Here is a 13085-nt window from a genome sequence, read left to right as displayed (position 1 = left end):
TTTAAAAATTCAGCTGTAGTAGATCCCCAGTGAGAGAAAAATGCTAGTCAGTGCCTCTGAATATAGATGGATATGGAGGGGTAAGCATACACCTTTATATTCTTGTCCTTATCCACAATCCTTTTTAAGTGAAAGGCTTTGGATTTGAGGGCTTCAATTCCCCTTGAAAGCACTGGGGCTGTAGCAGCTTACACCCAAATCCTTTAGTTGGGCAGTGTGGATGGGGCTGTCTGCACACATTTTGCACCTGAGATTCTTAAGGCACTTGAATATCAATATAGTTCATATCACTGATGAGAAAAGTTGTGTGACATTGCCACCATTAGAACCAGCAGCTACAACTATAACAACAGTTTCCACTTGACTACAGTTTATTGACTTGACTACAAACTCTGTATTTCCATCTGTGCAGAGGAATGATCCACCAAATGAGTTTTTCTTTGTATTCTAGCATTCTAATGCTGTATGTCCAACAGCAGAAAGTCTATGACGGAGAGTTTCTCTCTTTCTCTCTCACACACCTCTCCAACTCTTTGCGCAGTAAGGAAGTCTAACTAAGTGAAGATTGCCTCTTCACAAGACTTTCTGATTTATGGTGTGTGGAAAGTCTGTAACAAGGACAGCTATATTTGTCTGAAGCTGCATGCTGATTCCAGTTAGCCAATGTTGGAGAAGGACATTTGAAGCAACACAACAGAAGCTGAACTTTTCATGTAGACACATTTTCATGGTAGGTGTCCATGAAAAGCTGGCCACCCATGAGGAAATATTTTTTATTTCTGCAGAAGATTCCAGGGTGACATTACAGCTTGCAACTTTAAACTAGAATCGGCCCAATAATAGACATCTCAAGAACCTTTACTAAATTCCTTGTGGTGAGTTCTCTTGGTAACCAGGCTGGTGCTTTCTCAATGTTTGTGCTACAGCTATGGAACTGCTTCTCCAGTGAAGCCCTCCAGGCCACCGGAATTATTCCATTTGAAATATAGTTTATCTAGGCTGTGAATGTACCGCACATTTAAGTCGCATTCCTCCCTTCAAAGACTCTTGGGAACTGTAGTTTATGAAGGACACTAGGCACTTCAGGGGATAAATTACAACTCCCAGGATTATTTGGAAGCTTTAATTGCATGTTAAATGTTAATAAAGACTTTTTGCTTTCTCAGGTGCTTGTCTGACGTGTGTTCTGCTTATAAAATGATTTTTTAAAAGTGATATTTTGAATTTTGAGCATTTTCAAGTTTCACTTCAGAGACTTTCCTTTTTGGAATACTCCGTTTAAAAAACCACTTCAATCTTTTAAATCTTAGTCAATTTTAAGAATACTGGTAAAAAGGTAAAAAAGGTAAAGGACCCCTGGACAATTAAGTCCAGTCAAAGGCGACTATGGAGTGCAATGCTCTTCTCGCTTCAGGCCGAGGGAGCCAACATTTGTCCACAGACAGCTTTCCAGGTCATGTGGCCAGCATGACTAACCTGCTTCTGGCACAAACATGGTCCTCTTACACATAGAATCATAGATTGTAGAGTTGGAAGCGACCCTGAGGATCATCTAGTCCAACTCCCTGCAATGCAGGAATATGCAACTGTCCCATATGGGGATCGAACCTGCAACCTTGGCATTATAAGCACCACACTCTAACTAACTGAGCTAACCATGCTAACATGCCTTTTTAAAAACAATCATATATAATGCACAATTTAAAACTGGTAATGCTGAGAACATTAAGCTTTGGAGAATATGTCTGATTTTTATTTTTATTTTACTCTGATTTTTGAGCAGACACAAACTGAGGTGTTTTGCTGGACCCAATGGAGGGTTGAAACTTTCTCTTCTGTGTGGTAGTCCTCATACCCTCTTCTTAAACCTGCTATTGCCCCAAGAGAGAAGCTGCCATGTATGTTCCAAAGGAAAGTGGGCACATTTACCTTCCCAGTCTACACTCTATGATCAAGGGGAACCATTTGGAGTCTGAGAGATCAAGATGGCTGAACTCTGTTTTTCAGGCTGCCTGTGTTTATTCTCATGCGCACCTACACCTGGCTCTTTGGTTCTACACCCTGAGTTAAGTTTGGGCCTCTAGAGGATTGGTTCAAACACTGGGAGAGCTTCTATCTGTGCCCAGCCCAGTAATTCATATGAACACAGTCAAGGATTCTTCTGGGCCCACTTCAAAATGTACCATTGTTCTCTCCCCATTCCCTTCTCTTTCTCCTTTTGGTTTCTCTCTGTTGCTCATATTTTCCAGTCTTAAACTTCATCTCTCATATTTCTATTTTAGTTTCAGTTGAAATATATTTTTTTTAAAGCATGAAAACTTGTCAGTACTTTAGTGTCAATTTCTCCTAATGTACACATTTTTAATGCAATTTTGCCTGATATGCACAATTCGGCAATGATTTTTCACCAATATGATGCAATTTTTTTTTGCACTCCTTTGCATAATTTATTTGCAAACATTATTCAGTTGAAGAATGGCATAACAAAATTCAGAGAAGGGCAAACTTTAAAGAGCAGTTTTGGTTTGGTTTGCATATTGTTTCAGATAATGCAAATTAGGTAGATTTGCATGCATTTCTATGCTGGTCCTAATCCACAGTGGCTGAACAACAGAATCTGGTGGCTGTGGTGGGTTAGAAGAGAAAGGGCCTTTATTGTTTGAACTGTGTTCTAAAAGGGAACATTATGGATTGACACAAATAGCAACTGTTTCCCCCTAGAGGAAGCTTTTGAAACTGTTACAAGTGTTGGATTGGGGGAATTTCCAGCTGCAAGATAAAAATTGTGTGACTGTGGGATTGACCTTGAATTTCTTAAGTGTTATGGCAGATGGAAACGAAAAAATAGACCAGTCAATTCCTGAAAAAACAACAAGGTCTGGGAAGACCTGGCAGCAACCTAGGAGGGCCTCAACATCGGGCCCCCCTGCTTCCTCTGCGGCTGTACCTGTACATTCTAAATCAAGAGGAATGTCAACAGAAGAGACTTTAGCGCTGGCATTAAGTAAGATAAATGACTCATTGGAACAGCTTAACAAGAAAGTGGATGTGGCAACTACTAAAATCGATTTAAATACAGAAAGTATAAATAATCTGGGACAAAAGGTGAATACCAATACAGAAACAATCCAGAAATTGATTCAGGAATCTACCTTGATACGGCAGACTGCGGAAGAAGCTAGGGAAAAAGCTGTTGCTGTGGAATGTAAAGTAACACAACTGGAGAGAGAGAGAGTCCCAGCCCTACAGAGGCAACTTGATGACCATAAATTGACGCTTTCTATGATTGAACTTAAAGAAAAACAGATGAATCTGAGGATCAGAGCTTTACCTGAATTGGAGAAGGATAGTCTGATAGACTTTCTTACGCAGGAATTTGCTGATTTTTGGGACTTGGACTTGGAGCAAGAGGAGTTCAGAATTGTGAGAGCCTTCAGACTTGGAAGAGGAGGGGAAAAAGAGAAGAATAGAATAAGAGACTGTTTGATCACCCTCTGAACTAAAGAAGAGAGAGACAGAATTTTGGGTTGGCACTACCAGAAGACCTTGGAAGTACAACAGTCAAGAGTGGAAATTTTTAAAGACGTCCCGAAATATCTTTTGGTTCTCAGATCTAACTATGGAGATTTGGTGGCCCTATTGAGAAGGAATAAAATCGTCTTCAGGTGGGAATTTCCCCAAGGTCTATCTTTCAGTTTCAAAGGAAGGAAAATAAAAATAAGATCAGTAGAAGACAAAGTAAAGTTCTTGTATAATCACGAAGAAGATCTGCAGAAGGAACTTGGAAAAGACCCAAGAGCATCGGATAGAAGATCACCAGATAGAGGACTAGAGCAAAGAGCATTGGTCAGAAGATCATCAAATAGAGGAATAGTGGATATAGCAACATTATCCTTTGGACTGGACCCCCCAGTGAATGTGACACCAACACTACTAACAGAAGAAGAGCAAGCATTGGGTGCAGTTGGAGGAAAATCAGAGTAATTATATCATGGCGTTGCAAGTATTGAGTTGGAATGTGAATGGACTGAACTCCCTGGAAAAAAGACGGAGAGTCTTTCATTTATTGAAAAAAGAACAATTGGACTTGATTTGCCTACAAGAAACACATGTGATAAGGCTACACAGGAAGATATTGAGTAATAAAAGATTGGGCCATGAATTTATTTCATCAGATAAAGTTAAAAAAAGAGGTGTAGTTCTTTATGCAAAGGAGAGCCTATCACCGAAATTTATATTCAAAGATGACCAAGGAAGATTTGTTGCAATTGAAATCCAATAACAAGGAGAGAAATTCTTGATAGTAGGCACTTAAGCACCAAATGAAGGAAAATAGGATTTTTTTAAGAAGTTACATGAGACTCTGTTGGATTATATGGATTACAATATGATTTGATGGGAGATATGAATGGAGTGGTGTCTACAAATATGGATAAGGCACAGAGACAGGTAATTACCAAAGATGGTAGACTACCAAAAACCTTCTTTGACATGACTGAAAATATGGATTTAGTTGATATCTGGAGAATGAAGAATCCTCTGGGAAGAGAAGGAACTTTCTTCTCTGAGGCTAAAATGACATGGACAAGAATTGACCAAATATGGGTAACTAGAGGACTGGCTCCGAAGACCAGCAAAGTGGAGATTTGCCCCAAAACTTGTTCTGACCATAATGCTGTGAAGATGGAATTGAAATTGATGCCAATTGGTTCTTTTAGATGGAGGATGAATGATACTTTATTTAGGAATGAAGAAGTGACCAAGAAGGCCCCAAAAACCTTGAGAGATTATTTTGAGATAAATATGAATACTACAGTGGAAAAAAGTGTAATCTGGCACGCAAGTAAAGCGGTTATGAGAGGATTTTTGATACAACAGAATGCAGTTAAGAAGAGAACCCAAAATGAAAAAAAAGATAAAATCCTGGAGAAAATAAAGGAAGGAGAGAAGAAACTGAGAGCAAAACCAAAGTTACAGGAGATCCTGAAAGAGATAAAGTTATACCAAGTACAATATATGAAAATGATGAATCAGGAAATAGAATGGAAGATTAAACAGATGAGACAAAAGACATTTGAATTGGCAAATAAGTGTGGAAAATTGTTGGCTTGGCAAATGAAAAAAAGACAAAAACTTAATACTATTACGAATTTGGAAGTGGAAGGAAAGAATGTACAGAACCCAGTGGAGATCAGGAAGTACTTCCAGAGGTACTTTAAACAACTTTATACACAGGAGAAGCAGAAATAAATGGACATTGATCGATTTTTGAAAATAAATGGACTACAGAAAATCTCTCAGGAAAATAAGTTAATGTTGAACTATAAAATAATGGATCAGGAGGTGGAAGGGGCCATCCAGAATATGCAATTAGGTAAATCTCCAGGACCAGATGGTTTGAGTTCAAGATACTACAGATCTTTGAAAGAATGGTTAATACAACCATTGAAGGAAGTCTGTAATGAAATTTTGGAAGGGAGAAAGGCACCAGAGTTGTGGAAGGAAGCTTACATTACACTTATACCAAAAACAGAGACTGAAAAGACACAGCTTAAGAACTACCGCCCCATATCGCTGCTTAATGTGGATTGTAAAATTTTTGCAGACATTTTGGCTAAAAGATTAAAAAAGGTTCTAGTAGAAGAAATTGATAAAGACCAAGCGGGCTTTCTCCCGGGCAGACATTTGTCTGACAATATGAGGAATATAATTAATATTCTAGAAAAATTACAAGTGAATATCAATACCAAGGCAGTTTTGATATTTGTGGACGCGGAGAAAGCTTTCGATAATATTTCTTGGAATTTTATGAAGAAGAATTTACAGGGGATGGGGGTAGGTCAAGGCTTTGAAAATGGTATAGGTGCAATTTATTCAGAACAAAAGGCAAAATTAATTGTGAACAATGTAGTGACAGAAGAGTTTAAGATTGAGAAAGGAACACGACAAGGCTGCCCAATCTCTCCATTGCTTTTCATATCGGTCCTGGAGGTATCGTTAAATATGATTAGAAAGGACCAAGAGGTTAAAGGTATACAAGTGGGAGCTAAACAGTACAAACTGAAAGCATTTGCTGATGACTTAGTATTGACTTTACAGGAGCCAGAATCTAGTACCAAAAGGGTACTGGAACTGATTCAAGAATTTGGACAGGTAGCAGGCTTCAAGTTGAATAAAATGAAAACTAAGGTCTTAGAGAAAAATTTAACTGTGAATGAGAGAGAGAAGTTCCAGGAGGAGACAGGATTAACATTGGTCAAGAAAGTGAAATATTTAGGGGTTAACATGACTGCCAAGAATGTGAACCTGTTTAAGGATAATTATGAAAAATGTTGGACTGAAGTGAAAAGGACTTAGAAATATGGTCAAATTTGAAGCTATCATTGCTAGGTCGAATTGCTGCGATAAAAATGAATGTATTGCCAAGGATGTTGTTCTTGTTTCAAACATTGCAAATTATAGACAAGATGGATTGTTTCAAGAAGTGGCAGAGAGATATTTCCAGATTTGTCTGGCAGGGCAAGAAGCCTCGAATAAAATTTAAGATATTAACTGATGCTAAAGAAAGAGGTGGATTTGCCCTGCCAGACCTTAAACTTTACTATGAATCAGCTGCTTTTTGCTGGCTGAAAGAATGGCTGCTTCTTGAAAACACTGATGTGCTGGATTTAGAAGGTTTTAACAATGTATTTGGTTGGCATGCATATTTGTGGTATGATAAGGTAAAAGCACATAAAGCGTTTAAAAACCATATTGTTAGAAAAGCACTGTTTAATGTTTGGATAAGATATAAGGATTTGTTAGAAAATAAAACCCCAAGATGGTTGTCACCAATGGAAGCGAAGGCACAGAAAAAACTCAATATGGAGGCCAAATGGCCGAAATATTGGGAAATTTTGGAACAGAGTAAAGCTGCAGAGCTTTGAAAAATTAAAAAACAAAGTGCGAGATTGGCTCCATTATTACCAAATAATGGAGGCATATAATTTGGACAAAAAAGTTGGCTTCCAGGTGGAAAAATCAAAATTGGAAACAGAATTGCTAGATCCCAAAATTAAGATTTGTCACGAATGTATAACTTGCTGTTGAAATGGAACACTCAGGATGAAACGGTGAAATCTGCTATGATTAAATGGGCACAAGATGTTGGACATAACATTCTGATGGCTGACTGTGTACCGAAATGTGCTGTCTGGGCTGCCTGTGTACCGAAATGTGGAATCTGGGCAGGAGGAAAAAGAAGCTGGTGATGCACAAAAGGAAAACAGGCTTGGTTATATCTCTGTCTTACTTCGTCCATAATTTTCTAACAGTGAAGGCAAATTTAGTGGCTTATTTAAAGAGCAGTGAAAATGTGAACACACTATCAAGCCACAGTCTTTCACAAACAGTTATGGACCACAGGTAAGAAATTTACGGCATGTAATGCCCTAAGAGAGAATTTAATGAAAATGATTTATAGGTGGTACATGACACCAGTCAAGCTTGCAAAAATTTACCATTTGCCTGAAAATAAATGTTGGAAATGTAATGAGATTGAAGGTACATTCTTTCACCTTTGGTGGACATGCCCAAGGATTAAGACATTCTGGGAGATGATTTATAATGAAATGAAAAAGGTATTCAAATATACCTTCCTGAAGAAACCAGAGGCCTTTCTCCTGGGCATTTGGTGCCAAAGAAGGACAGAACTTTCTTTATGTATGCAACAACAGCAGCAAGAATATTCATCGCGAAGTATTGGAAGACACAAGATTTACCCACCCGGGAAGAATGGCAGATGAAGTTGATGGACTATATGGAACTGGCGGAAATGACTGGCAGAATCCAAGACCAGGGAGAAGAGTCGGTGGAAGAAGACTGGAAAAAGTTTAAAGATTATTTACAGAAATATTGTAAAATTAATGAATGTTAGAAAAATGATGGAATGAAGTTATATGGCTTTAGCAGAAATGTTATAAGGAATTAGGTACAGACAGATTGTAAATGTATTAAAGGGAAAAAACAAGGTTAGAATATGTTAAGATAAATTACAGGACAGAAAACAGAGGAAGATGGAAAGGAATTGCTGAAACAGCTAATTGAAGTGGAATACAAAAAAGGGAGGTGTGAGGAGGTCACTGAAACAAGTGAACGAAAGTTATATCAAAATTATTGGATGTGTTTTTAATTGTTTTTGTTTCGTTTGATTGATTCAATGTTTTAGGGTTTGGGTTGTGTAGTGTTTTTGTTTTGTTTTTGTATTGTATTGTATTGTTTAATTCTTTTTCTTTTCTTTTGTAATCTTTAAACTGCTAATAAATATTATTATTTTTTTTAAAAGAGAGAATTCCAACTTGCTCCACGCAAATTCATTTCAGCTGCAGTCCTGAACTAATTCTTGCCAGCTTTGTGGGCTGGGGAGGGGGATCCGTGAGGCAGACAAAGATGGCCTGAGAATGGTACCACCTTTTGTTTGCCCAGCATCTGACCACCAGAACCATGGAGCTCAACTCTGATCAAGGGAGTTTCTGTCTCAGCTGTTATGACTAGCAAAAGCCATTGCTAGATCGGTGCTCCATTAATTTGTTCAGCATCCAGGGCTGTCTTTAGCAGATGCAGCACCGGGGTGCAAATATTCGCCCAGCGCCCCCAAATTACCACGGATAGTGTTGGGGTGGCCGTAGCTGCACACTGCCAGCCATCGGGGCGGGGGCACGCAACTCTCCCCCATGCCACTGCAGGAGAGCGATCCTCATAGAGCCTTGGGAGTGAAGATGTGCCCCTCCCAAGTCTCCGTGGGTGGAGAGACAGCTTCCCTCCCAAGCCTCCTAAGGAGGAGACCAATCCCCGCAGAAGCTTGGGAGGGAAGCTGCACGCCCGCCAGTCATATGGTTGGCGAGGCGCAGCTGGCAGGCGTGCAGGGAAAGGAGAGGCCATCAGCAAAGCCGTGCAGTTCCCCCACTTGCTGGGGAGCCCCTGAGAAGCCGGTGCCCTGGCGCAAAGCACTACTAAACCCTATGGGAAAGACGGCCCTTCTGTGCTGATTCCCCATTTTGTCCTGTGTTAGAAGCAAAAGAGAACTTCATTAGATGCTTTGCTGTATCATTCCAAGTCTTTGACCAGAGGTTGCCAAGAAGCCTTCTGGAAGAAGTTGGCAAGCTTTCTATAGGATCTCAAACAAGCTTTTCTATATCATTTCACAGTACATAGAAATCAAAGCAGAGGGCAACTCAGAGATCCTGCAGGCTGCTCATAGAACAAATGGCAAGTCCATATCATATTGTATAGTGTCCTCTGGAAATTGCCTTTGCACTCAGCCTGATTAACAATTCCCTTTCATTGGTTGCAAAAATTGCTTAGACAGAGAGAATTTTGGAATCCCCTTATATGCTGCCTAAAGATTTAAATATAATCATAAACCTATGCTGCATACTCTTCTTATTTTGCTCTTTTCACCCAAAGTCCCCATTAGGGATTTTGTTTGGTTTCTGTTTTGACAGCTTCTGTGTCTTTGTGTTTGTGGTGGTTGTTGTCCTGTGCTATTTCCAGATTTAATATCAGTGCAGTCACAGGAGAAGGATGCACAGTTAGCATCCCACCCCCTCCCACAAAGTGTTTTTCAAACTCCTGTTTGATGTACTGGTCAGGTTTGCAATTTTCACATTGCTTTTGATCAGAGAACATTGGATCAGATTTATTGTCCCCAATGGGGCAAAGAGGGAGGGGGTGCCCACCTTATACTCTCACATAGCTCCCTTTTCACCTAATGAAGCACAGTTCTCCTGACTCTGCTTCATTTCCTCCCAGTATATATTTAGGAAGGAGCCTAAATGAGAAGGAAAAGTGGGTCAGATTATTTTATTTTATTTTTTGCAAAAGGAGACCTTGAATTTGTTGGGCACATAAATTATGGGCATTGTTAAATGATATCTAGGAGGAAGAGACTGCGGCTGCACTGGAAGTACAGTGCTGATTCAGGATGTGTTCAGACAAGACAACCAAATGTGTCGATTTGGCCCTCATTTCTTAGGTATTTATAGTACTCATTAGGGGCTCACAGACCACTTTTTTCCAAGCATTTAGTGGCATAGCATGGGTTGATAGCACCCAGGGCTGTGTGGAGGGGGGGAGGGGGAATGGAGTTTGCATGCACATTCAACTGCCAAACAATATCCATGTCACTCAGGACATTGTAGAGATAAGAAGAGTTGTCCCATTGTCCAGAAAGATCACTTCCTGGTTCAGATAGAGAAGCTATTTTCAACAGAGCTCAGCAAAGGAAGCACATAGCTCTATTGAGGCAGCACCAGGTATTGAAATTTTGCATCCCTAAGAATTTTGTGCCCAGGGTAATGGCCCCTGTGTCCCCCCATGCTTAGCCACTGGTAGACACTGGTGCCACTAGGTCAGGATTTGGGGGCAGATGTCCAGAGCCCCCATGCAGTAGAATGAGCTTCAGGGCCCCCAAATGCACCTATTTAAGGAAGTGAGGCCAAGAGAGGTGACCACCTCAGGCATCAGAATCTACAGGGGCAGCAGATCCTGATGTAAATCTTTCTTTCCGCCTTGTACCTGATGTGGGGAAGGCACCAGTTTTGGTTTGCCTCAGGTGCCAAAATGTATTGGGCCGGCCCTGAAGTGTAGCAATACATATTATCATCTAAAGTCCAGAATCTACCATTACCTGCCTGCACCAGTGGTTGTAGACATACCCTCAGACATACAGCTGTGCTTGCAATAACCTATCATGGAAATATGATGTCCAAAAGGGGAAAACCCTTTGAGATGCCTTTATGAAACTGAGAAATAGTCAAGGCTGTGCAAGAATAAACAGGTGAGGTATTCTTATGGATGGGTGGATATGCAGAAAACCAGTGTAATTTATGTTCTGTGGTGGTGTTATTTTTAAGGGGTGGGGGAGATTAAAGAAAAGGCTATGATGGAACAATGACCCAATGGAGGGTTGAAACTTTCTCTTCTGTGTGGTAGTCCTCATACCCTCTTCTTAAACCTGTTATTGCCCCAAGAGAGAAGCTGCCATGGATGTTCCAAAGGAAAGTGGGCACATTTACCTTCCCAGTCTACACTCTATGATCAAGGGGAACCATTTGGAGTCTGAGAGATCAAGATGGCTGAACTCTGTTTTTCAGGCTGCCTGTGTTTATTCTCATGCGCACCTACATCTGGCTCTTTGGTTCTACACCCTGAGTTAAGTTTGGGCCTCTAGAGGATTGGTTCAAACACTGGGAGAGCTTCTATCTGTGCCCAGCCCAGTAATTCATATGAACACAGTCAAGGATTCTTCTGGGCCCACTACAAAATGTACCATTATTCTCTCCCCATTCCCTTCTCTTTCTCCTGTTGGTTTCTCTCTGTTGCTCATATTTTCCAGTCTTAAACTTCATCTCTCATATTTCTATTTTAGTTTCAGTTGATTTTTTTTAAAAAAAAAAAAAGCATGAAAACTTGTCAGTACTTTAGTGTCAATTTCTCCTAATGTACACATTTTTAATGCAATTTTGCCTGATATGCACAATTCGGCAATGATTTTTCACCAATATGATGCAATTTTTTTTGCACTGCTTTGCATAATTTATTTGCACACATTATTCAGTTGAAGAATGGCATAACAAAATTCAGAGAAGGGCAAACTTTAAAGGGCAGTTTTGGTTTGGTTTGCATATTGTTTCAGATAATGCAAATTAGGTAGATTTGCATGAATTTCTATGCTGGTCCTAATCCACAGTGGCTGAACAACAGAATCTGGTGGCTGTGGTGGGTTAGAAGAGAAAGGGCTTTTTCAGGAGTTGCCCTTTTGGGGTTATGGAACACTCATGCCAGAGAAAGACCCACCTGGTACCTACTCTAATGTCATTTCTGGACTTTCCCCCTTTCCTAGGATTTTTCAATGAGATTTTTCCATGACAAAGCCCTCTTCCTCTGTGTCAGGGGACTGCCATCGGAACAGGGAAGGGAGGCAGAGGGGTCATTGGGATACAGGGAACCTCCCAAAATTTTGCAAAGCAGTTCCTCTTCCTGCAGTGGGGAAAGCCACACCCCCAGTGGGGAAGAGGGGAAGGGACCACAGGGTGCTGCTGGGAGCCCCAGCGCCACACCTACTCAGTCTGAGGGTGGGGAAAGCCACACCTCCAGGGTAAAGGAGGGGAAAGGGCTAGAGGATGCTGCTGGGAGCCTCAGCACCGTTCCTTGCCAAGCCGGCCAGGAGGGAAACATGTCTCTTCTGTCGCATACCTTGCGCAGAGGGGTAAAACGCAAAGAAGGAAGGAAACGGCTGGGGGTGACTAAGTTCTTATGTTGGGGGAGGACCCAGAAGGGACTACTCCCGGATTCTGCTAGCAATTGAGGCAGACATGAACTTGTGGTTCTGTACCTGTCTGGTTACCGGCGAGCAACCACCATTGCCAGCTGACACTCTGGTCTGCCATTGAATTACAAATAGAAGATTTCCCAGCAGCTAAGGGAAAATAAAACAAATTTGTGGAGGATAAGACTATATTCTACCTACATGTCAGAGACAGTATGGCCCTGAATACCAGTTGCTGGGGCCATGAAGAGGCTACTTTTGCAGTCAGGCCCTTCTTGTGGGGTTTCCATAGGCGTCTGGTTAGCCACTGTGAGAACAGGATGCTAGACAAGATGGGCCTTTGGTCTGATCTAGCGGGGCCCTTCTTATATTCTTATGGATGTGGGTTTGTAGTTTAGGTAGCACCTGAATGGCAACTTAGCATATGGCTAAGGGGACAATGTACACCCGCCCATCCTACCACCTGTCATAATATAGAGCCTTGCCTGGGAGTGGACATGGAAGCCTCCAAGTCCTACTACAACAACTCCCATCATTCCTGCCTATTGGGCATTCTGACTAGGGCTGATGGGAGTCTATGAACATCTGGAGGGCATCGAGTTGACTATCCCTTGTTTAGTGCATGCTGTTTTTAGTGCTAAACCAGAAGTGTTATGGGGTTAGGGTTGGTGGTTTCTCGGAGAAATGGAGGCATAAAATGGGTTTCAGCTGCAGATGGTCCACTAAGCCTGTTCATATCGATCTTTGCAGGCTGCAGTGTACAGCTTGGATTAGCTGC

The sequence above is a fragment of the Podarcis erhardii genome (genome assembly GCF_964252035.2).
Source record: "Podarcis erhardii genome assembly, chromosome: 6".
Lineage (NCBI taxonomy): Eukaryota > Metazoa > Chordata > Lepidosauria > Squamata > Lacertidae > Podarcis > Podarcis erhardii.
This window is presented reverse-complemented; position numbering follows the sequence as displayed.